The sequence below is a fragment of the Dama dama genome, chromosome 14 (genome assembly GCF_033118175.1).
Source record: "Dama dama isolate Ldn47 chromosome 14, ASM3311817v1, whole genome shotgun sequence".
Lineage (NCBI taxonomy): Eukaryota > Metazoa > Chordata > Mammalia > Artiodactyla > Cervidae > Dama > Dama dama.
In genome coordinates, this window is record NC_083694.1 from 35,409,127 (window position 1) to 35,427,991 (window position 18,865).

Sequence of the window (18,865 nt, forward strand, 5' to 3'; positions counted from 1 at the left end):
AAGGGATAATTCACTAGGCCAAAGGTCCATATGAGGAGTGAAATAATAACCTTGCAATGTATAGTATCAAGCTCATAGAGGGGAAAGGAGAAGGAAATGAATGAGGGGAGTTAGAAGAGTCATTTCATGAGCTGTTATTTCAGTTGTTGGGCAACACTGCCATGTGTACTTTGCATGTAGCCATTAGCCGTACCCAGCGTCCTGAAACTATTTATACCAGAGCCCTCATCTAATTTAAAACCCTGCAGAATTGTCCATTTCTCATTTTCTTAACCAAGCAGAAACAAGCAGTTAAGTCACAGATTGAAAGTTCATAGCCATATATAAGGAATCCCAGCCTGGTAGAACTTACAGTTGCTTAGACCCAGATTTTATAACTGAAAAATAATTAAAGCAACCATAAGTTATTTTTATTATCTTGGCTCATTTATCTCATGTACATTTCCCTCAGAAACTACCAATAGCCATGGCCCCAAGTATCACGTAGATCCAGAAATATGTCCAGCCTTCTAATCTGAGCTTTCCCTTCCCTACTGCTGTGCTACCAGTGGGAGTGAGGGAGAACTCTAGAGCTAGTGACCAACTGAACCCTATAATATGACGGAGGCAGGCCTCCGCAGGATGAGAACTATTCCATCCTCAGTAGCCATAAGTGGGGGGGTAAACAGTTTCTAAACTGGCATACCCTGAAAAGCCCAGCAGACAAAGGTAGGTATCTTATTGCCAGATGTCTCTCCATGTTTCTATGATTCTTATCACTTCAGAAGATAGCTACAAATCTGAACCAAAGTCAGAGGGTAAGATTTTTTGTATGTATGAACCTCAGCATCCCCCTATGCCAGTAGATTTTGTCTCAGGCTATCCCCTGGACAAAATTCTAGGCAAGCAATCGTTTATCTTAGATAGCTTAGGCCCTCCTTCTGGTGACCAGTACTCTCACTCTTTCTCTCAAAATCTATTCTTGAGGAAAAATCTGAATACAGTTCCTCCAGATTCTTATGTTGAAATTTAAGCCCCATTGTGATGTTATTAGGAGGTAAGGCCTTCGGGAGGTGATTAGGTGATGAGGGTAGAGTCCTCATGAATGGTATTTGAGTCCTTGTAAGAGATGGCAGATAAAGGGGAGGAGGGGACGACAGAGGATGAGATGGTTGGATGGCATCACCAACTCAATAGACACGAGTTTGTGCAAGCTCCGGGAGTTGATGATAGACAGGGAAGCCTGGCGTGCTGTAGTCCGTGTGGCCGCAAAGAGTCGGACACGACTGAGCAACTGAACTGAACTGAAGAGACAGCAGAAACATCTCTAATCCCTTGCACTATGTGTGGACACAGGAAATCATCTTTGAACCAGGAAGCGGGTCCTCACTAGACCTCAAATCTGCCAACACCTCGATCTTGCAGTTCCCAGACTCTGGAATTTGAGAAGTAAATTTCTATTGTTTATAAGTTACCCCATCTATATACTATTCTGTTAGGTTTTCAGACATTTGGTCCTGTCCAAAGCCTCTATGAGCATTATTTGGTCCATGCCAAATGGTTTTGGATGGAACCAAATATCAAGGACCTTTTGGCATGAACCAAATGTCTTATGAACCAAGTATCTTATGGGCATTCTGGACAGGACCAAATGTCCTGTAATTTTCTGTTATAGCAGCCCTAACAGACTAAGACAAAATTACTTACATCTTGGGGAAACTTTAAGTTGGTAGGTTAGTTTTCCCCAGGGTGTCTGCATTTTAATGAATGGAATATTTTAAAGTAATGTACTTTAATTTGTGTAGTGTAAGTCTTAACCCCCAGCTAAAGGAATTTCAAGCAGCAGAGAGCAGGTGTGAGAATAGTGCTGCTGCCTGGAGAGGACTTGAGGAAATTCTGAAATCAGACCCCACTGTATGAGCTGAGGAATGAGTCCCCAAAGCCTTTATTGCCCATGCTGCAATAATCCTTAGATGAGGAAAATTACCCCAACCTGTCCTCCCCCAACTTCCTATTGCTAATGCAACATTCTATTCAAGAAGAGAAACCAAGGCTGTCATTCAGGCTACATATATCAGTTATCTACATATCAGTTATCTACATGTATCAGCCAAAAGTTAGTGTCTTAAAACAGCGATTGCTTCTCTTTGCTCATGATTCCGTATGTCAGTACTTTGGTCTAGGCTGTGGAGAGAAGTTTACAGCTATTGCTGGGGAACACTCATCTGGTTGCAGCATTTTGATGACTTTCCTGGGGCTAGATAGTCTAAGAATGCCTCACTCACATTCTGGCTATTGGCAATGCCTAAACCCTGGGCTTTTTTTTTCCTCTATTTAGCCTCCTATCCTCAAGAGGGATAGCTTGAAATTATACTCATGAAGGTCCCAGGGTTCCACGATAGCAAGAGCGGAAGCTGCAATACTTGTTGAGACCTACACTTAGTAGTCACACTCATCATATCTGCTGCATTCCACTGGTCAAAGCAAGTCACTAAATTAGCCCAGATTCAAGTGGTGGCAAAACTGACTGTACATCTTGAAGGGAGGAACAGAAAAGGTTATGTTGCACAGGGTCAATCAGATAGGAATGGGAGGAACTGTTGTGACCATCTTTGCAAACAATGTAACACAGTCTGTTCCCCTCACCCCCCCCCCCCATTACTATAATTTTCAATCATTCCACATGCAAAATGTACTCACCTCCTCCCCCAAACATCCTTTCCCATTCTGGTTTCAGGCATGGAGTTCAGGATCTTATCATTTGATCAAATGCAGATATGAATGAATATGGGAAGACTGATATATTGAATAATATCCTCCAAACTAAGAAACTTTGAGACCAAGAAATGAAGCAGGTGACTCCACTAAGTGCAAATATGAAGTTTATTGTGGATATCTTCCACACAGGCAGGTTCAGGAGGATGATGATCCAGAGACATTCACAGCCTTCCTCCACACCACCAAAAAGCATACAGGGGAATTTAAAGGGGTCAAAGCCAAAAATAGAATCTGACTACTAGGGAGAAGTATGTCTGTGTTGGCAGGAACCAGGAGGTTTTCCTCCTCCCCAACCCCTGGGGGTCTCATGACCACTAACCATCTGTGTCAGCAAAATGCATTCTTCCAGTTTTTGTATTAGATGAAGGCAAGAGTAAAAGTTGATAGAGAACTTATCTAACTTGGGTGCATTCCTTTTGAGTTGGCTAAAGCTCAGTCATGCAGAAAGAGGAGAGGGCAGGACTGCAGGTCTAAGATGGAGCTGACAAAATGGAGTCAGTGTGGTTCAGCCACGCAGGTGAGGCTTCTCAGGTGTATCCCCCCAGCGTGGCTCCTCACAATCTAAAGACCTATAAACTAAATTGAAAAGTTACTTGTCCTGACTACACATCAACGTACAATGGGGAAACAGGAAGGACAGCTTCAGGAGAAGGCAAGAGTGGGATGATTTGAGAGAATAGCATTGAAACATGTGTATTATCATATGTGAAACAGATCTCCAGTCCAGGTTGGATGCATGAGATGGGGTGCTCAGGGCTGGTGCACTGGGATGACCCAGAGGGATGGGATGGGGAGGGAGGAGGGAGGGGGGTTCAGGATGGGGAACACATGTAAATCCTTGGGGGATTCATGTCGATGTATGGCAAAAACCACTACAATATTGTAAAGTAATTAGCCTCCAACTAAAATAAATAAATTTTTAAAAAAATAAAAAAAAAAAAGAAGAAGAACATGAGGCAAATAGAAGGCATTCTGAAACAAAAGGCAAACAGAAGCCCAGGATATGTTGTCAGGTCTCCCTCTTCTGGGACCAGGGAATGTAATGAGAGCCTAGTGCTACTCTCTGGGAGTGGCTCCCTGGTTCACATTCTCAGCTCCACACTTTGAGATCTCTTACATTTTCCATAAGAAATGACCCATATTTGCAAATGAGTAGCTTTCTCGAGCCTGCTTCCTGTTCTTAAGGGTCCGGAAGTCTCTTTTCATTTTGGAAAGTCTTAGTCTCTTTTCGTTCAAACTGGTGGTGATTTTGTCAATTCAATTCTCTTAAACCTTTGTAGGTTTCTCTGAATCTTAGTGGTGATCACTTATAACTCCACAGTCACATTTACAATTATTTCTTATGAAAACCTCTTTGAGGTTTATAAAACCTCTTTTATATATTTTAGGGAGCCAACATAAGCCTCCCAATGCCTCATAAGACCCAGTGCCTCCACTGAGAACTGAACTGTGCCCTTCTGAAATAAGTTATGTTGAAACTCTAACCTCCAATGTAACTGTGTTTGGAGACAGGTCTTATTAGGTGGTGAAAGTGAAAGTGAAGTCCCTCTGTCCTGTCCGACTCTTTATGACCACATGGACTGTAGCCCACCAGGCTCCTCCGTCCATGGGATTTCCCAGGCAAGAATGCTGGAGTGGGTTGCCATTTCCTTCTCCAAGGGATCTTCCCGACCCAGGGATCAAACCTGGGTCTCCCACATTGCAGGCAGACGCTTTAACTTCTGAGCCACCAGGGAAGCCCAAATGCAAACTCCGAAGAGAAACGCTTTTCCCCTGGGTTTTGAACCGGGGACCTTTTGCGTGTGAGGCAAACGTGATAAACACTACACTACAGAAACTTATTAGGTGGTAGCTTAGGTTAAATGAGGTCATAAGGATGGGACCCTGATCTGATCAGAGACAACAGAAAGCCCTCATATTCTCCCGCTGTCTCTTCCTTCCTCTCCTCCACATGAGGACACAGCAGGAAGATGGCCATCTGCAAGCCAGGAAGAGAATGCTCACTAGAAATCATATCAGCTGGAACCTTGATCTTGGTATTCCAGCCTCCAGGGCTATGAGAAATACATTTTTAACATTTGAACCATCTAGCCTGTGGTATTTTGTTATGGCAACCCAAGCTGACTAATACACATTTTGACAGCAAGAAGTGGGATGCTATTACAACAAATTCCATTCCAATAGCTCCAAAACTCTTAACTCATTCCAGCATCTAAAGTCTAAATCCACTGTTATCTAAATATCATCTAAATCAGGTATGGCTTTTAAAACTAAGCATTTAAAAAGGATGAATCTCACTCTACATAAACATGACTCAATAAACAAGACTTTGAGGGAAAATAGTGACTTAAAACAATTGTGTTATTTGTTTTGACCCCATTCTGTGTGTCGTCAATTTGGACGAGGATCAGAGGGCTAGTCCTTATGTTCTATACACAGAATCAGAAGCAAATAAAAATATTATTGTTTTAAATGGATTCAATTTTAAGGATGGTTCTTTATGCAACAATAAACAATTAAGGAACTTCCCCAGTGGTCCAGAAGCTAAGATTCTGAGCTCCCAATGCAGGGGACCTGGGTTTGATCCTTGGTTTGGGAACTAGATCCAACATGCTGCAACCAAGTTTTCATGGTGCAACTAAAAAAAGATCCCACATGCCAGAACAAAGATCAAAGATCCCATGTGCCACAATGAAGACCCAATGCAGCCAAATAAATAAATATTTTTATAAATAAATAAGTAATTGATATGGTGCAGTAGTAGATTGAATCAGGAATTCTTGCTTTTATATGGTGACTTGGTCACTAAGTTGTATCTGGCTCTTGCGAACCCATGGACTGTAGTCCACCAGGATCTTATGTCCCTGCAATTTCCCAGGCAAGAATACTAGAGTGAGTTGCCATTTCCTTCTCCAGGGGATCTTCCCAACCCAGATATTAAACCCAGCTCTCCTGCATTGCAAGCAGATTCTTTATCACTGAGCCACCAGGGAAGCCTTGCTTTTATATGAGACAACAAAATACAAGTTGGCCATGAGGAAGGTCAGCATCCCTTAGGGTGATTAGTGTGCCAAATCTAAATGATGCCTAAACCACTACATCATTTCCTTTGTTTGGGAAAGCATGCAGTGCAGAGTGCAAAGAAAGAATTGTGGGTCAAGTTCAGATTGTTACCTGAAGGGAAGCTGAGCTACTTTCCCAGAGTTGACTTTACATGTTTCAGGGTCTGGTTGTTACACGTCCAGGTTGGCATCCTCTAAGTTGTATATGGTGCCACTTGTCCTTCAAACTCAATCCATGTGGATTACATCTTCAATATCCCTTGGACCAGACTGTGGAATTCTTCCCTGTCTGCCTCCCTCTTGACTGCTTCTATACCTTTCTCAGGACCTAAGAAAATATGAGGCTCACAGTGTCTTTGCCACTCTAGGGCTGTGGAAAATTCTCTGAGGCGACCCATACTCTTTTGCTCTAGATGTTCCAGGTAGTGTCTCTGGTACAAAGCTGTGTAGAGGGGATCTTGGAAGTTTGCCATCATTTGGCTTGCAACATGGAAATAAGGCATAAGCCTCTTTGTTCTCAGAACCTCATGCTCAAGTCAGGGTTCAGCCTGACTGTGGAGGACGTAAGAATAGAGTGCAAGATTCCCTTTCCGGGACTCACCAGCATCTCACCCTTTAGAAAAGCTTTAGAAAACTTGTCTCCCAGCCAGGGGAATTTTTATTTTATGTGGGCAGAAAAAAATTGGCTCATGTTGATCAAATATTCTTCCAAATCTTTTTTGTCTGAAGCCTGAAGCTCAGCTTTTTAAACTCAAAAGCCAAGCTTTTGGCTCTTTTGTTCTCTGGTTCTGCTGTGACAACCCTCCCTTGAGGCAAGGAATGACTCACAGTCTAGCTGCCCCGGTGGGGGAGGGTCAAGGGTAACAGGAAATCACGGGGAAAAACACATTTGTTAATACATAAAAATATTATTTCGCTACACTAAGATTCCTATTCTCTCTCTCATTCTTTGTTAAATGATGAACCGGTCTTTTGTCTTTCTCCTTTCTTAGTCTTCTGCATTAGAGAGGGTTCTTTGGGATGTAAGTAATACAGATCAACTCCTTTTTGCCCCACTGGCTCCCTGAAAATGAAATGCAGGTGCTGGGAGTAATGGAGGAGAGCTGAAGACTGAGACAGAAATGTAATCACGCTCCACAAATGCACCAAGGACCTAGATTTCTATTATAAGCCATCTTTCTCTGTTTTCACGTTGCCACTGTTTACTCCATGGCTTTCTCTGGCCCTGAATCTGAATTCTTCCCTGCTACTGTGCTGAAACTGAAATCTTCTTGTTCTAATATACGAATTCTAAGGGAACTGACTGATCAGTGTGGTCAATGATCAAGCAACAATAGCTGAGAGAGTACTTGTACAGAAGAACAAAATCTCATTTTACAAAAAGACAGCCAAAATGCCCACTTCCAATGGAAGAAAGGAAAATTCTTGAAAAAGAGGAGGTTGGACAGATAACTCTTCAGATGTCTAGTTTACTGCTCCCTGGGTGGAATGACTTCACCTTTATCTTGGCAGCTTATCTGTATCTATCATGTAGTACCTACCAGACTACTTATTTCATAGCCATTTAGGGGTATGTCTAGCTTCTGTTTGGGGGCTTCCCAGGTGATGCAGTGGTAAAGAATACACCAGCCAATGCAGGAGATGCTAGAGATTCGGGTTCTATGTCTGGGTTGGGAAGATCCACTGGAGTAGGAAATAGCAACCCACTCAAGTAGTCTTGTCTGGAAAATCCCACACATAGAGGAGCCTGACGTGTTACAGTCCATGAGATCTCGAAGAGTCGGACACAACTGAGTACACACACACACACACACACACACACACACAGTCTCTCTGTCTTCTATTTGGACCAGCAACTGTGGGCAAGAATTGGTTTCTCTTCCCAACAAAGGCAAACACCGTGTCCTACAGAATATAGGATTCCAAAGCATCCACTGAAGAATCAAATGAATCAATGAATGGGAACAAAGGAAAGAGTTAATTGAATCAATAAGCCCCCTCCTTCCCAAATCAATGGGTATTACAAGAGGAGAAATATAAGGCATTTACATGATAGACGTAATTTTGAAAAAAAAATCCAGATACCTTCTATTACATGCTACAATTTTCTTTGGGCAGGGAAAGAGTTAAGCGGTTTTGCACCGTGTTCATGGACTTCTGACATGATATAAAACACTACAATTTTGGCTTTTCCATTTTAGCTGACATAGTTTAAGTTGATGAATATTTTGATTTGTGCCAGTCTCAGGCAGTTTTAAATGCTATCCCTGCAGGAGTCAAGAAGTCCAGTCATAATCATAACAATATGCCTGTCAGTCAAAAGCACCGGAAGATTGTTTAGGTGCAAAGAAAGCGTTTTCCCCTGAAAGGAAACAGGGCAATTGAAATCACCTACTTTTCAAGGCATTGAAGTCAAAACTGTTACCAGCTTCATGGTGTGAAAATCCAGGTCTCGGCACCCCCTTGGTCAGACTCCAGTATGTCCTGGGGCTATCCAGCCAAAAACAAGTTACAGTCTAAAGTTCAGAAGAAATTAGACGAAAGGGAAAGCACAGCGATCAAGGTTGATTTCCGCATCATTATTTGCAGGTCACCATTTCAGCAGGGAGTATATAATGAATTCCCTTCCATCTCTGCAGTCAATGCACCTTGGGATAGATTTGCAGAGCCAACTAAATAGCTAAATCAGAGAATTCATGCAATTACACGAAATCTGGGCAGAAGAAAGTGATTTTTTTTTTTTTCCTGAGCTGACCAAGCACATAATACTTGATAAAGTTGACCTAAAGTTTATACCATAGGAACTGTTTGCATTAGAGCAGGTAAAATTAAAACATCCACATAGTATTGGGTTCATTAGGAAAAGGGGAAAAGCCAGAGACCAGTGTGGGAGAAAGAAAGGAGAAATGAACATCCTGAAGAAAAGGATTTCAGAATTGGAGGCAGCCCAGAATTATTCAGATCTTTGGGTATGTTGATGTCAGGACCTTCTTTTTTCAAAGTTAGTGTGACCTTAGCCATTCCAGCTGCTCAACAAATTTGCTCAGCAACTTTGCCCTACCAGAGTAAAATTAAAAAACAAATCTGATATGCCCCTTCTAATTTTATTGCATCCATAGCAGCTTTTACATGGAAATGAACTGGTTAAATAAAAAGTTACTATAATAGAAAGAACACCTTTCACCCCCAAAGAATTCCATATACCCCATGCTGATATCAAAAGAATCTCCTCATGGGAAAGAGCAATGTGGAAAGCAGAGGGGAATGAAAATCTGGTGTTCAGAGTCCACTGGGAGCTTCAGACAAATATGAAACAATGACTTCATGTAGTAGATAAATTTCTCACATTCTTCAACCAGTTTTATTGGCTAAATACGCATGTATCCAGTTATATGAACACCAAGCCCTCTCAAGGAAGAATCTGAGTGGGTATTAAAAAATATGTCCTGGATAGGAGTCTAATCATGGGCTAACCCTTTGTCCAGAAATTAATAAATGTTCCTATTAGTTGGTCATTGTTGAAGTCACCTAAAAAACTGTCTATAATTTCCCCCTATCTCACTGACAAAGAAAAGATAACTTTGAAAAGGTAAAAAATCTTTTAGCAGTAATGGAGCTAGAGGACATATACTGTGGCTCTGTTTCTTTAGCTTTGTTTCCAAACTCTTCCCAATGAGACTCTTTCATTTCATTTAGGCCATTTCTACTCTTCTGAAACAAGGTCATGCACACATGTGCCTCTGTACCTTCATGTCCTCTGTTTCCTCTCTTTTCTCTCATCTAAGCTCTGTCTTCCCATCCTTCAGATTGGATGCGTCTATGAAATTCTCATGGGCTGCTCCAGGCTTTCCCAGGTCTCTCTCATCTAGATTATTCTCAGTTGGTTCTTAGCCTAGTTGGTACTAACCCTGCTATATCTCATATGATTTCATTCGCCTCTGAAGGCCAGGAGGGAACATAGAAAGTGCACAGGCTTTGGAATCAAATAGACTTAGTTGGAGATTTCCCTAATAAACTAATAAACTGGTAATCTGACCTCTCTGAAGTTTTGTTTACTCGTGTGTAATCTGGAAATAATATCTCTCTTACAGAGTTCTTAGGAACATCAGATAGAGTCACATATATGGAGTGAAAGTGAAAGTCACTCAGACATATCTGACTTTTTGCAATGCCATGGACTGTAGCCCGCCAGACTCCCTTGTCCATGGAATTCTCCAGGCAAGAATACTGAGTGGGTAGCCATTCCCTTTTCCAGGGGATCTTCCCGACTCAGGGATCGAACCTGGGTTTCTTGCATTGAACAGGTATATTCTTTACTGCCTCAGCCACCAGGAAAGCCCAACTGGTCCCTTATACTACAAAGTAAGTCAGATCTTTGTCTCTTTTGTTCCTTGCTTTGTCTCTGGCACCCAGAAGACTTCCAAGCACAGAGACGGTGCTCAAATAATATTTATTAAGTGAATGAATAATCAGTGTGCAATAAGCATTGGCTCTCAACAATTTTTCTCTCCTCCACTAGCCTGGCAGACAAGGCTTGTGACTGTATCTCTTGGTATACTCACTGAAGGAGCTCTCCTCAGTTTGCTTCTCAGTTCTTGGTCTCCCTATTTATTAGATGACTCTCAATGGCCCATAATGATCCATTTGTAATGGTGGTTAACCCATTTGTATATGGACTTCAGTGCTACTCTCCACTGATGGAAGCAGTAACAGATTAAAAATAATAACCATCTTGGAAAAATTCATGCAAGCCAGAAGACATTTGACAAATATGTACCATGTATTAACCTTTTCCACCTGTCCAGCATGCCAAGAAATATACCATGAAAGTCAAAAAAACAACAACAAAAGTATTGTAAGAGGAAAGAAGGAAGGGAAAGAGAGAAGGAAAGAGGAAGGTAGAGAGGAAGGAAGATAAAGAAAGAGACAAAAAAAAGTGTGTGTGTTGGGGGAAATGCCATGAGCATTTTGCTGTTGCCTCAAGGCTGCGTGTCTTATGTTTGTTCCCAGGCCTCTCGTGATCATTCTGGCTCAGGCTGGGAACAGCTTCAGAAGAGTTTTAAAGTCCCAAAAGGCTAGTGGTATTTAGAGTCCAGAAATCTCATAGTATACTCTCTTCTTCAAAGAGCATGCCAAGCCACCATACATACATCAGAGACACTCCCTGTGTCTCTCAGAATAAGAACCTAGATCTCTGATCCTAGAAGATCTCTTCCTGATTTTAACCCAAGGACTTCTCCACAGTTTTTTAAATCAGCCTGGGCTCTGAAGTCATACACTGGAGAGACAGTTTAGAGCAGTTAAGACAGGCTTTCCCTTGGCATAATGGAAACCACATGCACTATTATGGATTTCTAATGCGCCATTGAGGTGGGTACACGTTGCTTTCAAGAAAAGGAAGCCATTTCCAACTACATTTCTTCTGATTTATGCCTGAGCCCCAGAAGGTCCAGACAGGTTGGAAAAGATCTGGTAACTAGAGAAGTGACAGGGGGTGAGAAAGTATACTTTGTAGAAGACTGCAAACTTGACTCTCACTTTAAATCCTTGCCTTGGGCAATGTGTGCATTTCAGAGTTTAAATCATGTTAGTAGTTTAAGTCCAATTGAGGGTGAAGGACTACATAGCCCTATGAATTAGGACTGGATTGTGTTGGTAAAAACATTTTCTAAGTTGGCCAAACATAAATCAGTCCTAACAAGGCACCTGTGATTACAAGTAGGTTTAATGCCCTTCCACATTATCCACCCGTTCTTACTTCTCTTCTATTCACATTTTTTTTCCCAACCAGGAAAGTGGAAAGAAAAAAAACAGGCTGTACTCAGCCTCAAAAGAGAATAGAAGAGTCTAGAATGACTCAAGTCCAGAGTACAGGTCACAGGTGACTGCACTTGTCTTAACAAGGGGGCCAGGACCAGGTAGAAAAGGACACAGGAAAGCTTTTCTTCAGACAGTGGGTCATGGAAGTCCTAGATTCCAGCATCGTGTCCAAGAGCTGACATCAGCTATCACCTGGTAGCTGGCGCCCCACACTGCTGTTCTGGGGGGGCTTCCAAGATGGGACACACAAGCCTCATCTCTCTCCTTCTCTTACTCTTTGACCTCTAGTCTTTTGGTCCAGGAGATTCTAGCTACCCATCTTTTCAGGTGACTCTTGTTTATCCATGGATCCTCATATTTGTTTTCCTATTAAATCATGAGTTTTGACCTTAGTATATTTTTCTCATGATTCGTTTTTCTTTATTGCTATCTGATTAACAATGGTCTCATCATTGAATCAATGCTTTATTTCCATTAGCGAATGACTTTCTTCTTCAAGTTGCATCAGGAACAGAACCATAACACTGAAAAAAAGACAACAGGGTTATTTTGTCCTCTTTCCTACATGGTAAACTAGTCAAATAGGTTTGAAAGTTTTTGTTCACCAAATTCAGTGGTCTTGGGAATATGTGTGTCTATTTTCAGTCTTTCATCTATTTTTAAAATTTGATTTAAATTATCTCCCCATATGTTATATGCCATTCATAAACATTTTTATAAGTAAAATCTTCTTACTTTTATTGTTTGTAACTCATCACGGGTAATTCATTTTTCCAGTTGACTGATGTTATTTTAATATTCCATAGCAACTCCTGCTCAAGTTAGTTACTGAGTTCTGAGATCTGATGTAAAACAATTATGTTGTTTGTGAGCATCATATAATCAAGGTAGTTAATTGGTTGAACTTTCTTGAGTTCTCCTGAGTCACATCACTAGGAGGAAAACAGATTATGGCCTCATCTTCAGAAAATTAATTTATTCTGCACTATATATTTTAGATCAGTCAGTTCAATTGCTCAGTCATGTCCAGCTCTTTGTGACCCCATGGACTGCAGTACACCAGGCTTCCCTGTCCATCACCAACTCCTGGAGCTTGCTCAAACTCATGTCCATTGAGTCGGTGATGCCATTCAACCATCTCATCCTCTGTCATCTCCTTCTCCTCCTGCCTTCAATCTTTCCCAGCATCAGGGTCTTTTCCAAAGAGTCAGTTCTTTGCATCAGGTGGCCAAAGTATTGGAGCTTCAGCATCAGCTCAATTCAGTTCAGTTCAGTCGCTCAGTCATGTTCGATTCTTTGCAACCACTTGGACTGCAGCATGCCAGGCTTCCCTGTCCATCACCACCTCCTGGAACTCACTCAAACTCATGTCCATCAAGTCAGTGATCCATCCAACCATCTCATCCTCTGTCGTTCTCTTCTCCTCCCACCTTCAATCCTTCCCAGCAACAGGGTCTATTCTAGTAAGTCAGTTCTTCATATCAGGTGGCCAAAGTATTGCAATTTTAGCTTCCAATGAATATTCAGGACTGATTTCCTTCACGATTGACTGGTTTCATCTCCTTGCAGTCCAAAGGACTCTCAAGAGTCTTCACCAACACCACAGTTCAAAAGCATCAATTCTTCAGTGCTCAGCTTTCTTTAAGGTCCAGGTCTCACATCCATATGTGACTACTGGAAAAACCATAGCTTTGACTGGATGGACCTCTGTTGGCAAAGTAACGTCTCTGCTTTTTAATATGCTGTCTAGGTTGGTCATAGCTTTTCTTCCAAGGAGCAAGCGTCTTTTAATTTCATGGCTGCAGTCACCATCTGCAGTGATTTTGGAGCCCAAGAAAACAAAGTCTGTCACTATTTCTGTTATTTCCCCATCTATTTGGCATGAAGTGATGAGACCGGATCCCATGATCTTAGGTTTTTGAATGTTGAGTTTTAAGCTAACTTTTTCACTTTCTTCTTTTACTTTCCTTAAGAGGTTCTTCAGTTCCTCTTCACTTTCTGCCATACGGGTGGTGTCATCTACATATCTGAGGCTATTGATATTTCTCCTGGCAATCTTGATTCCAGCTTGTGCTTCATCCAGCTCATCATTTTGCATGATATATTTTATATAGTGCACCAAAGTTTCCATTTATTTACTAAATAAATGACAAGGTTTAATTTGTCAAACTCTTGAAATCCTCCACATGTATATGTTCATTTAAAATTATCACATTTCAAAATCAAGCTTACATGAACAAGGTACCCAAGTGCTATGTCTAGCAACATGGCAGTTAATTTATTGTTATATCCATTCTAATATTAGCCACATAGAAAAAAATGAAAAGAAGTTCAGAAAAATTAAGTAACCCATCCAAAATCACATAGTTCTGGTATAAAGGACTCAGGATTTAAACTTATGTCTGTCTGATTCTAATGCCCTGCTATCTCTTAAATAGATTGTTACATGAAAAATTATAGCTCTTTATAGCCATACAGAACTTCAGAGGTCTCAGATACTGATTTCCTTGGGTAATCCTAACAATCAGTTAAGACTCACAAATCAAATGTGATTTCTGTTTTATAGCTGAGGAAATGGAGGATCAAGAGGTTATGGAATTTATCAAAGACCCCAGTCTCCTGATTCCTACTCTGGTGCTTTTTTTAAGGACATGCTACTGTCTCCTGAAGTTTTCTTCTGGGCATACCCTTTGCCTCTGTCCCTACTTCTCCCTGCAGTGTTTGTGAGCCCACAGTGGATGATGAAGATGGGGATAATCATATTGATGAGGAGGAGGAATAATGCCCTGCTACATGCTCAAAGAAGCTGTGCATATTTTTGTTCCTATGGAAAGTTATATAATTGCCCCCACCTTATGATTATATATGGTTTCTTTTTTTGCCTGATTAACAGATGTACTCTTCAGGGTAAATGAACAAAGATGAATAAATGCTAGGTCTCAAAATTATGTGCTTCATATAGTTTAGGGTGTGGTGGAAGACTAAAGCCTGTTTAGATTTCTCAGAAGAGGAGATGATTTCAAGAGGTTTAATCAAGATTTAAACTAAGAGATTTAATCCACTAGAGTGATCTCCTTTGAGAGATTTCATTCTTTGAACATATAATTCATGAATACCTACCATATAATAAGGGTTATGATACTGGAGATATATCAGTGAAAATCAACAAAATTTGATCTCCAGATTGAATAAAAGAAAGTGTACTGATATGTGGGGAAGGGATAGGTGAAGGGACAATAAATAAACAGCAGTGCACAATATCCAATTTTTACTTGTGCATATCCATAATAATATATATACAAATATCTTTCACAGTTGAATATCAACTAGAATAAAGCAGTAGTAGTTGCTCCACTGACAACATACATGTTGAATCTTAACCCTTCTGTCATGTAGATATTCTGAAATTATTTTGTTATTATTCATTATTTTTATCTTAAAATAATCATCCTTACTCTATCTACTTAGAGAAAGAATTAAAGGGGAAAAAATCATAAGATCCCAAAACAGAAATTGGATGAGTATAGCTGGTACGGACTTTTGAGCTCTTTTAACTAAGCTATGGGGAATATGTTTATGATGACAATTATAGTTATACTGCCCTTTTTGGTGACATTTATGCTGATCAACTGGGCAGACCCTTCAGTTGTTCTCGGACTTAGAAATTGTGACATAGATAATTAAAATTTTAAGGAAAATAGTCATTGATTCTACCCTGTCTTACTTGTTGATTTTTTTTCTTTCCTGTAGTCACTTTTTTTCTTAAGCTTAATAATTACTAGTAATGTCCCAAGCATAATTTGAGAGTATCTGGAAGCTGCCTTTCATTATAAATAGAGGACTAATGATAAGAAGCTCTACACTTAGAACCTAGTATCTTTTCAAGGGCCAAGTTCTCTATCTCGTTTTGCCCAGAGATATATTCTAAGGAGCATTTAGCTTTGAGTATATAATTTTAAAGACTGAGACAAGAAAGCTTGATGTCATGGTGTTGTCTGGTCACTTCTAAGGGCTAATATGAATACAGTTTTAATTGAATACTATTTCTCTGGGACTTGTTACATACTTTCTTTAAAGATGAAGAAAAGAAGTACCTGATGTCTTATATAATCATCAACATAGCACAACAAAAACTGCTAATACAAATAACCTGGGAAACCTAATTTCCATTCCTAAGACACCTCAGCTTCCTTTGAAGAGCGGCAAAATGAATGCCCAAATATAAATAAACTAAAATAAAAACCAATTCACCCTGAGGGATGGGATTGTTTAGCTCACACAGTGGAATGAAAAGTGGTTTTTGTTTGTTTGGGTCTGTTTAGTTTGTTTTATTGTTATGGTTTTAACTTCCCCATGGTTAGGACTCAAGTAATTTTCTTTTCTATTATAAGTTGCTGGCAGGCTGGTCATGATTTGGTCTCATTCTAATGTTTAGAGAAAATGATCTTCCTGTTCCATATTCAAAGATAAAAATATCTCCCAGCTAAAGAGATTATCAATGCCAGGGCCAGGTCCCTTTTCAGGAATTTCCTTCCTGGACTTGGCACTTCAACTTCCGAATTAATAATTGTGTTTTGGCTTTTCCGAAATGAAAATGTTTACTAACGGGGTTTGATTTTATGGCATTGCATCTCCTTCTTTGGCCTGCTGGGGTAGCTACATCAGACGGGGTGGTGAGGAGCAGTGGAAAAGCCAGGAGGAAACCTCTGTAGTCAGAGAAGAAGGGAAGAGCGAACAAGAAAGAGAAACAAGTTCTGACTATTTGACAAGCACACAGGAATTTCAACACAGGCCACAAGGCCGAGCATCCAAACAGAGAGGAAACGTCTATCAGATGAAACACCCACACTTTGATCTTTCTTAGAATGTAGCTCTTTTTGGCAAAAAAAGCTTTCTCCTCTACTCTCATTACAGAAAGGAACTTGTCCTTGCCAATCAATAAGGATAAAACAATAACAAGAATGTTAACATTTCCCAATAGGAAAACAGTGTTGGGAACTGTGCATGCTATCTGCTCTTGGCTTGGTTTCATATTTTAAAGGGGATTTGGCAAAATAACTAACTGCTTCTGTCTACCTTCCTTTTATCCTACCCAAACCCTATGCAGCTTGATAAACTGATGTCGGAGGAATTTGGCAGGGTCCTTCATGATAGCCCCTCAAATGAATGTATAAGTAGGGCATAAATAGCCTTTCTGGAGGACACTTCCTATCTCAATCCCTAATGTATTAACTGGTGGCTCAGCGGTAAAGAATCTGCCTGCAACGCAGGAGACACAGGTTCAGTTCCTGGGTTGGGAAGATCCCCTGGAGAAGGAAATGGCAACCCACTCCAGGTATGCTTGCCTGGAGAATCCCATGGACACAGGAAACTGGCACAGGGTTGCAGAAGAGTCAGACATGACTTAGTGACTAAACAACTAAAACAACAAATGTATTAACAGTTACTGCTGAGTAATGCTAATCCCAGGTTGTGATGGTGTTGAGATGGGAGGAGGTGGTGGTGGGGTAAAGGGATTGCACCATTTGATTGCATTTTTCTGATAAGAGTGACATCTTCCAGGGGCAGAAAGCACAACCCTGATCCAAAATGTCAGCACTCCTCCTGAAACAAGGCAGTTTATGACAGGATGACATTTTCATCTCTTGATTAACCTCAAGGACAAGCTGCTATTTGTTAGACCTTCCTTATTGTGTGAAATTATCCTTAGAAATGAAAAAGGATTATCATTTGATAAAAAAGGAAGGTGAAACTCACTTTCACTCGGCTAGATGCTTGGAATGTTTATTTCTTTTAGTCTTCATAATAACTTTATCCATTTCTGTTATTATCCACAATTTGGGAGTAAGCGAAGTATAGGTTGGGCTTCCTGGCTGGCTCAATGGTAAAGAACCCACTTGCCAGTGCAGGAGCCCCAAGGGGTGTGGGTTTGATCCCTGGATGGGAAAGATCCCCTGGAGGAGGAATTGGCAACCCACTCCAGTATTCTTGCCTGGATAATCTCATGGACAGAGAAGCCTGGCAGGCTACAGTCCATGGGGTCTCAAAGAGTCAGACACAACTAAGTTGACTGAGCATGCATGCAAAGTACGGGTTAAGAAACACAAAAATTAAGCATCTTGTCTAAGGTCATATATCTAGTCAGAGAGAAACTACAGTAAGAACCCAAGAGAACAGATCCCCTATTTGTCTTGGTAATGGTCATGGTGGTGCCATGACCCTTCACGATGACCCCTTCAGGACTGAGGCACCCCTCCCCTGAACTATGGGAGCATTAGTTGCTAATGGATCACCTAACTGGAGAATCTCTCTCCAGGAGTTGCCAGAGGTGAGAGAGAGTGGCCTGGCCTATATTTGTGTCCCCTTTTGGGAGGCAGCCTGCAACCAAAGACCAGGTATTATGGGGGTACAACTGGTCCCCATGCCTCAGTTGGGAAAAACTGGGGCCAGAACTCCCCACAGGATCAGTTCAAGTCTTTGCTGTGTCTGTGTCACATCCAGCCTTTCTCCCTGCCCAGGCCTGCTCCCTTGACCACTTACAGTCCTCATCTCGCACACTCGCCAATAAACTCTGGCACACACATCTCCATCCCAGATTCTATTTTCTGGGAAGGCTGATCTGTGACAGTCTTCTGGAATGCATGTTAAAAATGAAAAAACAAAAACATAAACGATTTAAATGCCAGAACATAGAAAAAAACAGAAAAAGAAACAAATCATACCCTGCCTCATTGCTTCAGTAGAGTGGCCCTAGGATTCTACACACGGGTATCTGGAAATAACACTTATCTCAAGAAAAATGTTATAAATCATAGGATTTTACTCTTTTCAGAAACCAAATGAATGTCAAAGAGATGTCCTCCCCTATCCCTACTCCCAACCACCTTGATTTTACGATTAAAAAGTATTGATAAATGAGGCTTTGAAAAAGTAACTGACTTGGTTATGGTCACCCAGCTCTTTGGCAGATGAGGGCTAATGCTGAATGTACGATGTCACTACAAAATATGAAGCCAAGGTAATATAAACTTTTAATCTGACTAAATTAAAATGTTTTTATGGTACCTATTATGTGCAAGAAAGTACTTAACTCAGAAATGCCAGGTTCTTTCATGCCAATTTTAGAGTTATGATACATAACTATTGCCTTTACAAATATAATAAAGCAACTTAATATCACAGAAGCAAACACTACCCTCTGCTTTAACTGGATATTATTTGATTCT